Genomic DNA, 14,321 nt, shown 5'->3' with positions numbered 1-14,321 from the left:
CCCACAAGAGGAACAACTTTTCCGTGTCCACCCAGTCAACCCCTCACAGGATCTTATGTATTTCAATTCAGTCACCTCTTTTAAACTCCAGAGGATACAGGCCTAGCCTGTCTGGCTTTCCCTCAAAAGGCAATCCCTTCATTCTGGGCATTAGTCCAGTAAACCTTCTCTGACCTGCTTCCAATGCATTAACACCTCCCGTGAGTAAGGGCACTAGTACTGAACACAGTACTAGTGCCCATACGGTGGGCGGCACGGTGGCACGGTGGTTAGCACTGTTGCCTCACAGCGCCAGAGACCCGGGTTCCATTCCCGCCTCAGGTGACTGACTGTGTGGAGTTTGCACATTCTCCCCGTGTCTGCATGGGTTTCCTCCGGGTGCTCCGGTTTCCTCCCACAGTCTAAAAATATGCAGGTCAGGTGAATTGGCCATGTTAAATTGCCCGTAGTGTTAGGTGAAGGGGTTAATGTAGGGGTATGGGTGGGTTGCACTTCGGCGGGTCAGTGTGGACTTGTTGGGCCGAAGGGCCTGTTTCCATACTGTAATGTAATCTAATCTAATCAGTACAGTCTCACTAATGCTCCAGATAACATCTCCCTGCTTTTGCATGCTAAGCTTAAGTTTTATTAACCATTTTTTACAAATACTCTGCTGCTTTTAGCATGAATAAAGCCATGATTAAATGGATTTGAATAGAATCAGGGAACGTTCGGATAGAAATCTCAGGGGCCCGTGAAACAGATGCAAAATGTGATAATTTGAAAAGGTTTAGGATAGAGGTTGGCTGATTTCAAAACTTAGGTGAGGAGAACTGTTTTTCTCTCTCTAAGGAATTCACCATCCTGGAGTGCAGTGGGATTTTGAGTAACGAGGAGACAGACAGACTGTAATGGGTTAAAGTGACACAGGGAACAGAGAGGAAAGCGGAGCTAAGGCTGAGATGACATCAGCCATGACGGTATTAAATGGTGGAACAGGCTTGATGGGCTGAATGGCCTAGTCCTCATGTCATGTTATGAAGCCAAGAGACTGTTGTATTTCTGTTGTTCTGTCCTTGGGTCAAATAAGATAGAATACTTATCTGTGCAGAAAGATATAAATCTTATTTCATTATCAGAACAGCACAAAGTGTGAAAAACGCCCTTAACAATGTTAAAAATTAGATGACACCAGGGTATAGTTCAAATAAAGCTGTTGGACTAAAACCTAGTGTTGATTTTTAACTTTGTACACTCCAATCCAACACCGGCATCTCCAAATTATGACCCTTAACAATGATACTCACCAGAGAATATGGATGTTTCCTCATTAGATAGATAGAGAGAGAGAGAGAGAACTGGTGTTGGTTTAATCCGAGTGTCCTCAGGCGAGGGGAGAGGTTGAAAAGGTGAGTCTTTCATGGTAATCTCAGCCAGTGCAGGAATTGAACCCATGCAGTTGGTATCACTCCACATTACAGCTTAGAGTTTGCTGTTCTGAGGTTTTGTGACCATGAATATCGCAACATCTTGACTCCAGGGCTGCAGCGTTACCCATAATCATAATTGACACTGACCTCTGAACTGTGGCTAAGGAAGTCAAAGGTGACAATGGTTTGGAAAATGCCCTCAATGTCAACATGAATGGCCTGAGGTCAGGGAGTAGAGAGAGGAAGAGAGAAGACCATAAGATGTAGAAGCAGGATTAGGCCATTTGGCCCATCGAATCTGCTGTACTATTCCATCATGGCTGACATGTTTCTCGGCCCCATTCTCCTGCTTTCTCCCTGTCCCCCTTTGATCCCCTCACTAATCAAGAACCTCTCTACCTCAGTCTAAAAGACACTCAACGACTTGACCTCTGCAACACTCTGCAAAATGACATCAACAAACAGGAAAACAGATAAAATTCAATTTAAAATGAGAACTGTTGACTATCAAAATAAGATTAGACTCAGCCAAATATCAAACACATCAGATGTAGAACAAATCAAAACACACAGGACAAAGTGAAAAGAAAACAGACTGAGGGGGAGACATGACAGGGCTCGTAGCTACAGATTTTCTGAATTTTATTTGATTTGTGAGTCTGTAATATGTGTTTCAGTTTTGCTATGTGGTGATTTGAGTTAGAAGGCTGTCTTCCAGAGATCCGTGTGTGTAATCCCTGCGATCTGAAGGGGCGCAGTGCTGAGGGAGTGCTGCACTGTCAGAGTACACAGCTTAAAGATGTGAAACCCATGTCTATCTGCTCCCCCAGCCAGAGATTCTGTGACTTTGCTTGGAAATGAGCGAGAGACAGTTGTTTGGTGTCATACTCGAATGGTGACTCATATGATTCTCCCCCACCCCCAATGTCTAATAATTGCTCTGGGTGATTAGTTGTGGGATCTTGCTGTGCTTCAACTGTCTCCCTGCTTTGGGATGGTTGAGAATGGAGAGGTGAAGAGGCCATTTGAGATGCTTTGTAAGCACCACCTCTTTCTGTTCGCAACCCATGACTGGAGGACTCTAGATTAGATTCCCTACAGTGTGGAAACAGGCCCTTCAACCCAACCAGTCCACACCAACCCTCTGAGGAGTAACCCACCCAGACCCATTTCCCTCTGACTAATGCACCTAACACTATGGGCAATTTAGTATGGCCAATTCGCCTAACCTGCACATCTTTGGATTGTGGGAGGAAACTGGAGGACCCGGAGGAAACCCACGCAGACACGGGGAGATGTGCAAACTCCCCGTGTCACTAAAGGACATTAGTGAACCAGATGGGTTTAAGACAATTAATGAGAGGTTATGGGGTCACTGTGAGGCTGGCTTTGATGTTCAAGATGAAGTCACTGAATTTAGGTGTTGAAGCTTTGACCCCAGCATTAGCTTGGCTCACTGGGTCACTGCTCAGTTGACCTCACCACTATGCTGATGCTTCACCATAGCACTCGAAAGGGAGAGGCTGACTGGGATAATAAATTCCAAGCCATCCAGAAAGTGACGAGGAAGGATAGCGAAAAGGGTCATGGATTCTTCCTACCTGTAAATTACAGTCACCCAAGGCTGGAATCGAACCTGGGACCCTGGTGCTGTGAGGCAGCAGTGCTAACCACTGAGCCACCATGCTGTCCTAGATTCCCCTTATGTTATTTAAATGTTATTGAAACATGCTCAAGCATGTTATTCTGCACCTTTGGGGAAGGGGTGGAGGGGGGAAGGTGGAATCCTGAACCAAGTGCCTCCTGGCTCAGATGTCGGGACACTACCACTATACCACAAGAGCTGTACGTCTGAAGAGTAAGATCTGATGATTGCTAAGGACCGAAGGTGATATTATGTACCACTGGGGTGGCACAGTGGTTCAGTGGTTAGCACTGCTGCCTCACAGACCCAGGGATCCAGGCCGATTCCAGCCTCGGGCGACTGTCTGTGTGGATTATGCACATTCTCCCCGTGTCTGCGTGCGTTTCTTCAGGGGCTTCAATTTCCTCCCACAGTCTAAAGATGTGCAGGTTAGGGTGGATTGGCCATGCTAAATTGTCACACAGTATGCAGGCTAGGTGGGTTAGCCATGGGAAATGCAGGGTTATGGGGTGGGGGAGTGGTCTGGGTCGGATGCTCTTTGGCGAGTCAGTGTGGACTCGATGGGCTGAATGGTCAGCCTCCATACTGTAGGGATTCTATGATCGAGAGTGATTGCTAAGGTCCGAAAGTGATCGTATCCGGAATGGTTTTGTTAATTTACAGGTAGGAAGAATCCATGACCCTTTTCGCTATCCTTCCTCGTCACTTTCTGGATGGCTTGGAATTTATTATCCCAGTCAGCCTCTCCCTTTCGAGTGCTATGGTGAAGCATCAGCATAGTGGTGAGGTCAACTGAGCAGTGACCCAGTGAGCCAAGCTAATGCTGGGGTCAAAGCTTCAACACCTAAATTCAGTGACTTCATCTTGAACATCAAAGCCAGCCTCACAGTGACCCCATAACCTCTCATTAATTGTCTTAAACCCATCTGGTTCACTAATGTCCTTTAGTGATGCCCTGTCATCCTTACCTGGTCTGGCCTACAAGGGACTCCAGACCCACAGCGATGCGGTTACCTCCTCGCTGCCCTCTGGGTAATTAGGGATGGGCGGTAAATGTTGACCTGGCCAGTGACACCCGCTTCCCATAAATGAGTAAAGAAAAGTACTTCTTGCTCAGATGTATGGACACTACTACTTTGCCACGTGTACATACCTGCACACACTCTCTTCTATGTACGTCTTTGAATGGCCAAATTATTACTGACATTTGTCAATTTGGGCAGATGGCTTTATGAGACTTACCCGTAGATAATCTCGAGGCGAAAGTGAGGACTGCGGATGCTGGAGATCAGAGTCTCGGTTAGAGCGGTGCTGGAAAAGCACAGCAGATCACGCAGCATCCGAGGAGCAGGAAAATCAACGTTTCGGGCAAAAGTCCTTCATCAGGAATGAAGCTGGGAGCCTCAGGGGTGGAGAGATAAATGGGAGGGAGGGGGTGGAGCTAGGAGGAAATTGCCTGAGATGCAATAGAGGGATGGAGGTGGGGACAAAGGTGATAGGTCAGAGGGGAAAGTGGAGCGGTTAGATGGGAAGGAAGATGGACAGGTAGGACAGGTCATGAGGGCAGTGCTGAGCTGGAAGTTTGGACCTGGGATAAGGTGGGGGGGGAGGGTAAATGAGGAAACTGGTGAAATCCACGTTGATGCCCTGGGGTTGGAGGAGTTGGACAGATAATCTCTGTCAAACACAAACAGACTTGCTGACTATTTCCACAGTGTTTCACATTTCCCTTGACTGTTCAGTCTCGCCCTGACAGGAACAGCACAGTACCCTCATAGATTGACACACCACAGTTCCGTTGGATATGAAAGCCAAATCACGACCAAACACAGAAACTGCTGGAGAAAACACAGCAGGTCTGGCAGCATCTATTGATAGAAAGCGGAGTTAGCTTTTCATGTCCAGTGGCCCTTCTTCGGAATGTGACAGACTGAAGTTTCTCCAGCAATTCCTGTTCTTGGGTCAGATTTCCAGCATCCTGCAGTTCCTTGTCTTATAAAACCAAATTAATTATCACTACCAGTCATTTGCAATAACTTCATTGCTCCATAACTGTGTTTCTTCCAGTCATCCCTTGTGTCTAACTTGCAGGAAATGTGGAATTTTCCTGCCAGCCAGCTTGTTCAATTATCTGTGGGAAGACAGTGGGGCTGTCACAGAGGACAACGTTAGAGATTGACCTCCAACCCTCTGTGCAGGGTGCTCACCACAAGATATAATCCGTCCACATTTTGGAGCGTGTGTCATGCATAGATCGAAACTTTGCAACTTCAACACTGCTCTTTGGAGGCAATTTTCATTCGTCAGAACGTTTTATCACACTTTGAGCTCGACTTTGGAAATGATTCTGGTGAATCACGGAAAATTCAACACAGCCCCCACTTCACATCCGATGAAGTACTGTCAAGATGTTGGGAACAGGAAAACTCCCCCAGACAACAACATATTAATACCCACAGTCACTGATTTATCAGCAATGATGGTTCAGGGATAAATTATTGACTGGGACACCATCCTGCAATCCTTCTTCGGAAACGGTAAATGGTCATCCAAAAGACAGTGCAGTAAACGTGTTATTAACACATGGGCTCAGGAATGTACTGATTGATTAAATTCTGGGTAATGAAGAGATCCATGAAATCAATGCAAAAGCACACACAGAGTATTAGAAATGTAATGCAGGGGGTATACACGTCGCTGTTATGCTTTATTTACAGCATAAATCACTTAAAAATTAAAGCAGCTTTCTCTTAAATCAAACTTACCAAAAAAGAACCTTCCCACCCATGCCCTGAGCTGACTACTCAGACATTGCGGTAGGTCGCGCACTTGACTCGAAATTGAATCAACTGTTGACACTCTGTGTGGCCATTCGATTGAACAACAGCTATATTTACACTGAGGTAAATAAATTTAAAAATAATACTTGGACAGAAAAATATGGTAAGCTTTGTGGCGTTTGGGGTCAATGGGCTGAGGAAGGGCAGACGGGGTTTAATTTGGATAAATGCGTGGTTTCGCATTTTGTCAAGAAGCAATGGCAGAGTTCATACAATTAATGGGAGGGCTGTGGGTGGTGGTGTGGAACAGAGAAATCTAGGGCTCGGATAGGTAATTCTTTGAAATTTGCACCGCAGGGTGGTTGAGAAGGCAATCTGTACGAGGAAGAATGTTACTAAACTGAAGAGGTTTCGGAAAAGATATACCAGGATGTTCCCAGGAACAGAGGATTTGAGAGATAAAAGTAGACTCGAAGTACTGGGACTTTTTCTCACTGAAGCGCAGGAGGCTGAGGGGTGACCTTATAGAGATTCAGGAGGGGCGTAGATAAGTTGAATGACAAGAGTCTCCCCCTTAGAGTGGGGGAATTCGAAATTGGGGGACATACTTTTCAGGTGAAAGAATAAAAATTTAAAAGGGATCTGAGGGACAACTTTTTCAGAGAGAGAGTGGTTCGTGTGCGGAATGAACTGCCAGAGAAAGTGATGGATGTGGGGACAGTTACATTTAAAAGATATTTAGATAAATAAATGAATGGAAAAGGTTTGGAGGGATATAGGCCAAATACAGGAAAATGGGACGAGTTTAGTTTGCGATTAAGGTTGGCATGTTCTGCTTGGACCGAAGGGTCTATTTCCATTTTTTATGACTCTGTGACTACATACTTTTTGTCTGTTTAGCGAGATTTAGAGTTCATTAGGTGCCGGTTAAAACAAAGTTGCTTCCAGCAGTGCAGCACCCCCCACAGTACTGCATCTGAAGGGTTGTCCTGGACGATAACCTCAAGTCTCAGAAGTGGAGTTCTAAAAGGCACAAATTCCCGGTCAGGAGCCAGTGAACTGAAGCATCGCTGACTCGAGGGAGAAAGAGAGAGAGGGAGGGGGCTGGATGGAGTGCTGTGCTAAATATGATCACAGAGCGTTTTGCCAAAGCAAAACGAAGCAGTGGCTGGAGATCTGAAAGAGAAAACAGAATGGGTTCAGCAGCTCTGGCAGGATCTGGGGAGAATGAAACCGAGTTAATGTCTTGAGTCCAATTTGACTCTTCACAACTGAAGAGGTTGGAGCTTATTGGTTTGAAAGAGATCATCTATCAGGTTAGGATAAGGCTTTTGAAATCCTTGGGTTTGAAAACAATTTAAAAAAACTTGAATAACAGACTTCTCTGTTTTATATAGCTCAGGGGCATGGGTTCAAAGCCCAGCAGGGTAGCTGGGGGGAGATTTTAAAACTCAACTAATGAATCTCGACTACAAATCTCGTCTCACTGATGACAAGCAGCACAACTGCTGTGCATGACTGTTAAATCTTTTCTGTTAAAAATCACACAACACCAGGTTATAGTCTGACAGGTTTAACTGGAAGCACTAGCTTTCGGAGCGACGCTCCTTCATCAGGTGAGAGTGGAGGACACAATTCTAAGGTACAGAATTTATAGCAAAACTTTACAGTGTGATGTAACTGAAATTATACATTGAAAAATACCTTGATTATCTGTTGAGTCTTTCATCTGTTCAAATACCATGAGAGTTTCACTTCTTTCATGTGTAAATCACAAAACCTTTTTTTTAAAAGTTGCATTCTCAGGTTAGCTGTAACAATGGGCGTTAGCTCGACAATATGTTGAAGGTGTTAGCCCCCTGTGTTCTCTGTCTATGCCATGATGTTTAGATTGATTCTAATCTAAAAAGTGAGATAACAGAGTTTTACATGAATTCATGCAGGTTTTGAGAAAAATACAATGTAACTCTGCAAGTGCAAATTCACCCCACAAAATGTGTGTGTATGTGTGTGTAGGAATGTCTGTGTGTGTGTGTAGTGCAATGGTGATCACCTGTAATGTGACATGAACCCAAGGTCCCGGTTGAGGCCCTCCCTATGGGTACCAAACTTAGCTATCAGCCTCTGCTCGGCCACTTTCCTCTGCTGTCTGTCCCGAAGTCCACCTTGGAGGATGGTCACCCGAAGGTCCGAGGCTGAATGTCCTGGACCACTGAAGTGTTCCCCAACTGGGAGGGAACCCTCCTGTCTGTTGATTGTTGTGCGGTGCCCATTCATTCGTTGTCTTGGCCTTTGCTCGGTTTCCCCAATGTACCATGCCTCCGGGCATCCTTACCTGCAACGTATAAGTTAGACAACGTTGGCTGAGTCACATGAGTACCTGCCATGTACACGGTGGGAGGTGTCCCCAAGCGTAATGGTGGTATCTATGTCCACATTCTGACACGTCTTGCGGCGTCCACCGCAACAGGGTTGTATGGAGTTGTCCTGAGAGCCGGGCAGTTTGCTCCGAATAATGATCTGTTTGAGGTTTGGCGGTTGTTTAAAGACAAGCAGTGGAGGTGTGGGCAAGGTCTTGGTGAGGTGCTCATCCTCATTGATAATGTGTTGCAGGTCACGAAGAACATGGCGTAATTTTTCAGCCCCTGGGAAGTACTGAACAACGAAGGGTACCCTGTCAGTTGCAGCATGTGTCTGTCTCCTGAGGAGGTCATAACAGTTCCTTGCTGTGGCACGTTGGAACTGGTGGTCGATGGGTTGGGCGTCCTTGAGTAATTCTGGGTACACCTTCAACATATTGTCGAGCTAACGCTGATTGTTAGAGTTAACCTGAGAATGCGACTTTTAAAAAAAGGTTTTGTGATTTACACATGAAAGAAGTGAAACTATCATGGTATTCGAACTGATGAAAGACTCAACAATCAAGGTATTTTTCAATGTATAATTTCAGTTACATCGCACTGTAAAGTTTTGCTATAAATTCTGCGCCTTAGAATTGTGTCCTCCCCTATCACCTGATAGAAGGAGCAGCACTCCGAAAGCTAGTGCTTCCAATTAAACCTGTTGGACTATAACCTGGTGTTGTGTGATTTTTAACTTTGTACACCCCCGTCCAACACCGGCATCTCCAAATCATGAAATCTTTTCTGGTTTTTACTGTTGCCCCTTGGGAAAAGCAATCCTTATCTGGTCTGGTTTGTACATGCCTTCAAATGGAGGGTGACAGCTTAGTCATATTATTGCTGGACTGTTGATCCAGAGACACGCATAACTGTCCGGGGATCTGGGTTCAAATCCCACCAAGGCAGATGTCGAGTTTGAATTCAGGAGAGGGAAAAAGGAATTTAGACTCTCATGAATCCATTGTTGATTGTAGGGGGAAAACAACCCCATCTGGTTCAATAATGTCCCTGAGGGAAGGAAGCTGACCTCCTTAGCTCCATGTGACCCCAGACCCACAGCAATACGGTTGACTCTTAACTGCCCTCTGGGCAATTAGGACCAGACAATAAATGCTGGCCTAGCGAATGATGCCCTCATCCTAAGAATGAATAGAAAAAAACCTCCCAGAGCAATGTGGTTGTTTTTAATCTGCCCTCCGAGACACTGTAGTTAGCCACTCAAGTGATATTAGACATGGGAAACAAACTGGGGGCTTTGCTAATAATGCCCACATTCGATGAAAGATTAAATTACAAATGAACAGGTGGGGGTGCGTTTTACCGCCACGGAGGGTGTTGTAGAGAGTGGTCACTGTGGTACAGCATTCTGAAGAAATGTCGCTAGAAACAGAAAGGTTAACTCTGTTTCTCTCCTCACAGATACGGCTGAGTCTCCCCAGTGATTTTCTGTCTTTGGTGCAGAAAATTGGTGCAGTTAAAACTGAGTGTTGGACAAGTACACTCCCATTACCACAGGATGGTGGTGATGTCTGGGGAGATGGTGGTCCAATGTTACTGTCACTGGGCCAGTCCTAGTAATGAAATCACTGGACTAGGCTAGTAACCCATTAGTGATAACTTGACAAGTAATCCACTGGTAATAACTGCACTAAGCTTGACGAGTAATCTATTCCTAATAACTGCAATGGGCGAGTAATCTACAATAATTACTACACAGAACGTGACAAGTAATCCACTGGTAATAACTGCACTAAGCTTGACGAGTAATCTATTCCTAATAACTGCAATGGGCGAGTAATCTACAATAATTACTACACAGAACGTGACAAGTAATCCACTGGTAATGCACTGAACAGAGCAGAAAGTACAAAATGGAATGCAACAATGACTAGATAGCCTATTCAGGCAGAGGTTAGTTGATTTTGTTGGGGAGAGCTCCCTCCACATTTCTTTATGACAGAACTGAGGGAAGCCCCTCCAGTTCCATTCCAAAAGCTTGGATAATGGGCTCGCATTCAGAATTGGACTTAATCCTGAGCTGGCTGACTTGGAGGTGGGAGTGCTACCAGTTGCACCAAGGCTCCGAGCAAAAATAATCGGAGTAATCCTTTGCTGCTGTTGATGTATGCTTAAATATTCCAAGCATCACTTATTGTTGAGCTCCTGTGGTTGATTCCCTTCCAGCTCTGCTGTTTTGTTTAACAGAAAACTCCATAAACACTGCTGACTGAGTACAGGGGAGTAGGCAAAGCACAGGAGTAACAGGGAAACTCTCCAACAAAACAGCAGGCTCCAGTAAGAATTCTGAGTCGAGCTTTATTTACACACTTTCCAAACACTGTGGTTTATTTGAGACAATTACACAAACAAACGTTAATGACAGAGACAGAAAGGTCAGCTCATGTAGCAAGTCTGCCCCAAAATTAAGAATCTAAGCTCTCTCCAGACTGGACACTTCAACTCACACACCACTAGTGGTTAAATCTCCGGGGAAGGGAGATGTCCACGAGGGGGGTTCCTGGATTCTGGAAAGCACTGATCTCACAGCTGGCCTCTCGTCCAATGGGTGACAGGCCTCTGTGCAAGACCGCTGTGTAGAGGAGGATGTGAGTGTGGTCTGATATTTGGATAAGATCCTGGCTAAGCTGACGGACCCAGCAGCAGAATCCAATCAGCAAGCCTCTGTAAAACTGAGCGTTGGACAAATACGCTCCCAGTACCACAGGATGGTGGTGATGTCTGGGGAGATGTTACCGTCACTGGGCCAGTCCTAGTGCTGAAATCGCTGGACTAGGCTAGTAAACCTATTAGTGATAACTTGACAAGTAGTCCACTGCTAATAAGTGCACTAAACTTGACAAGTAATCTATTCATAATAACTGCATTGGGCTAGTAATTACTACACAGAACATGACAAGTAATCCACTGGTAATGTCAGCATTGGACTAGATATGTTATCTACTAGTGAAAACTGCAATGGACTGGTAACTTTCTGGTCTAGTAATCTACTAGCAGTGTCCGCAATGGACTTGATAAGTAATCCACTGGTAATAACTGCACAGAGCTGGTGATCTATTGGAAATGACTGCACTGGGCATGACAAGTAACCTGCTGGTAATAATGTCAGGGGTCAGACGGCATCAGGTCGCAGCCCAACAGGTTTATTTGAAATGACAAGCTCTCTGAGCACTGCCCCTTCATCAGGTGAAGTGATGCTGGTAATAATGGCAATGAATGAGACAAGTAACCCATGTGTAATGACTTATAGAGTCATAGAGTCATAGAGATGTACAGCATGGAAACAGACCCTTCAGTCCAACCCGTCCATGCCAACCAGATATCCCAACCCAATCTAGTCCCCCCTGCCAGCACCCGGCCTATATCCCTCCAACCCCTTCCTATTCATAATCCTGGGGACTAAACCAGTAATCTCCCTGAAATAACTGCACAGAAGCTGATATCCCATCACCAAGTCACCCTTTATTTTCTCGTGCACAGTACACTGCCAGCCAGCTGAGTGTCAGCCTGTGAACTGAGAGGATCCTGAACCTTCAGTTTATTTATTTTTCGGTTATAAACCCCCACACTGCTGTGAAACAGTGACAGTGCTTATTTCTCCCTAGCGACCATGTCATGTGCATACAGGTGTAGGACACAGTACAGAAACAAGTACAGAAAACTTTCTCCATATTCCACCACCAGGAAGAATTACAAAATACCAGTGACAAGCAGTCACCTTCTCGATATGGGCAAAGCCTATAAGATAGAAACGGTGAAGGGGAGGGCAGGGATTAAATCAAAATACAGGTGGAGGGAGAAATGAGACACTCCACTCCCTGCGGCGCCCACCTCTCCCTGAACAACTCCAGGGTGTTGGTGGACACCACATGCTCCTTCTACAAGGACACCCGGACTCTAACGTAACCGCGGAAGAGGGGCAGGCAGTCGGCCCTAATGACCCCCTCCACGGCCCGCTGTCTGGACCTGCTTATGGCCAGTTTGGCCAGGCCCAGGAGCAGACCCACGAGGAGATCCTCTGACCTGCCCTCTCCCATCTGTACCAGGTGCCCAGAGATCGGGAGTGTGCGACCTCCAGTTTCTACATTACTCCACGTACAGACACAGGACATAGTGAAGATGAACCATCTTCAATGGTATTCCACCACCAGGGAGAAAGGAAACACCCAAGTGGCCAGTGACAAGCGACCTCCAGTTCCTACTGGTCAGCCAGGATTTCCTGATTGGACCACATCAAAAACACCACTCAACAATCTCACTTGCTTCCAATAACTAGAGGAATATCAGAGAGGGCGACAGTACAGGGTGTGGGGTACACAAGAGAGGGTTACAGTGATGGCTGGGGGATGTATCAGACAGTGTGACTATGAGGGGTGTGGGTGTATCAGAGAGTGTTACAGTGAGGGGAGAGAGTATATCAGAGGGTGTTACAGTGAGGGGTGTGGGGTATATCAGAAAGTGTGACAGTGAGGAGTGTGGGATATATCAGTGAATGTTTCAGTGAGGGGTGTGGAGGTATATCAGAGATTGTTAAAGTGAAGGGTGTGGGGTATATCAGAAGTTTGACAGTGAGGGGTGTGGGGTATATTAGAGAGTGTGGGGTATATCAGAGTGTTACAGTGAGGGGTGTGGGGTATATCAGAGAGTGTGTGGGGTATATCAGAGTGTTACAGTGAGGGGTGTGCAGTATATCAGAGAGTGTTACAGTGAGGGGTGTGGGGTATATCAGAGTGTGTGACAGTGAGGGGTGTGGGGTATATCAGAGAATGTTACAGTGTGGGGTGTGGGGTATATCAGAGAGTGTTACATTGAGGGTTGTGTGGTATATCAGAGAGTGTTCCCGTGAGGGGTGTGGGGTATATCAGAGAGTTTACATTGAGGGGTGTGGGGTATATCAGAGAGTTTACATTGAGGGGTGTGCAGTATATCAGAGAGTGTTACAGTGAGGGGTGTGCGGTATATCAGAGAGTGTTACAGTGAGGGGTGTGGGGTATATCAGATAGTGTTACAGTGAGGGGTGTGGGTTATATCAGAGAGTGTTCCCGTGAGGGGTGTGCGGTATATCAGAGAGTGTTACTGTGAGGGGTGTGAGGTATATCAGAGAGTGTTACAGTGAGGGGTGTGGGTTATATCAGAGAGTGTTCCCGTGAGGGGTGTGCGGTATATCAGAGAGTGTTACAGTGAGGGGTATATCAGAGAGTGTTACAGTGAGGGGTGTGGGGTATATCAGAGAGTGTTCCCGTGAGGGGTGTGGGGTATATCAGAGAGTGTTCCCGTGAGGGGTGTGCGGTATATCAGAGAGTGTTACAGTGAGGGGTGTGGGATATATCAGAGAGTGTTACAGTGAGGGGTGTGGGGTATATCAGAGAGTGTGACAGTGAGGGGTGTGGGATATGTCAGAGAGTGTGATAGTGAAGGGTGTGGGATATATCAGAGAGTGTTACAGTGAGGGTGTAGGGTATCTCAGAGAGTGTGTCAGTGAAAGGTGTGGGGTATATCAGACAGTGTTACAGTGAGGCAAATAGGGTATATATCAAAGAGTTTTACAGTGTGAGGTGTGGGGTATATCAAAGAGTATTACAGTGATGGGTGTGGGGTATATCAGAGAGTGTGACAGTGAGAGGTGTGGGGTAAATCTGAGTGTTAAAGTGAGGGGAATGAGGTATATCAGAGAGTGTTACAATGAGGGGTGTGGGGTATATCAGAGAGTGTTACAGTGAGGGGTGTGGGGTATATCAGAGTGTGTGACAGTGAGGGGTGTGGGGTATATCAGAGAATGTTACAGTGTGGGGAGTGGGGTATATCAGAGAGTGTTACATTGAGGGTTGTGTGGTATATCAGAGAGTGTTCCCGTGAGGGGTGTGGGGTATATCAGAGAGTGTTACAGTGAGGGGAATGGGTATATCAGAGAGTGTTACAGTGAGGGGTGTGGGGTATATCAGATAGTGTTACAGTGAGGGGTGTGGGTTATATCAGAGAGTGTTACAGTGAGGGGTGTGGGGTATATCAGATAGTGTTACAGTGAGGGGTGTGGGTTATATCAGAGAGTGTTCCCGTGAGGGGTGTG

The sequence above is a fragment of the Chiloscyllium plagiosum genome, unplaced genomic scaffold, assembly GCF_037043375.1.
Source record: "Chiloscyllium plagiosum isolate Xiang-an unplaced genomic scaffold, Cpla_swu_hap1 HiC_scaffold_45, whole genome shotgun sequence".
NCBI classification, from domain to species: Eukaryota; Metazoa; Chordata; class Chondrichthyes; order Orectolobiformes; family Hemiscylliidae; genus Chiloscyllium; species Chiloscyllium plagiosum.
This window is presented reverse-complemented; position numbering follows the sequence as displayed.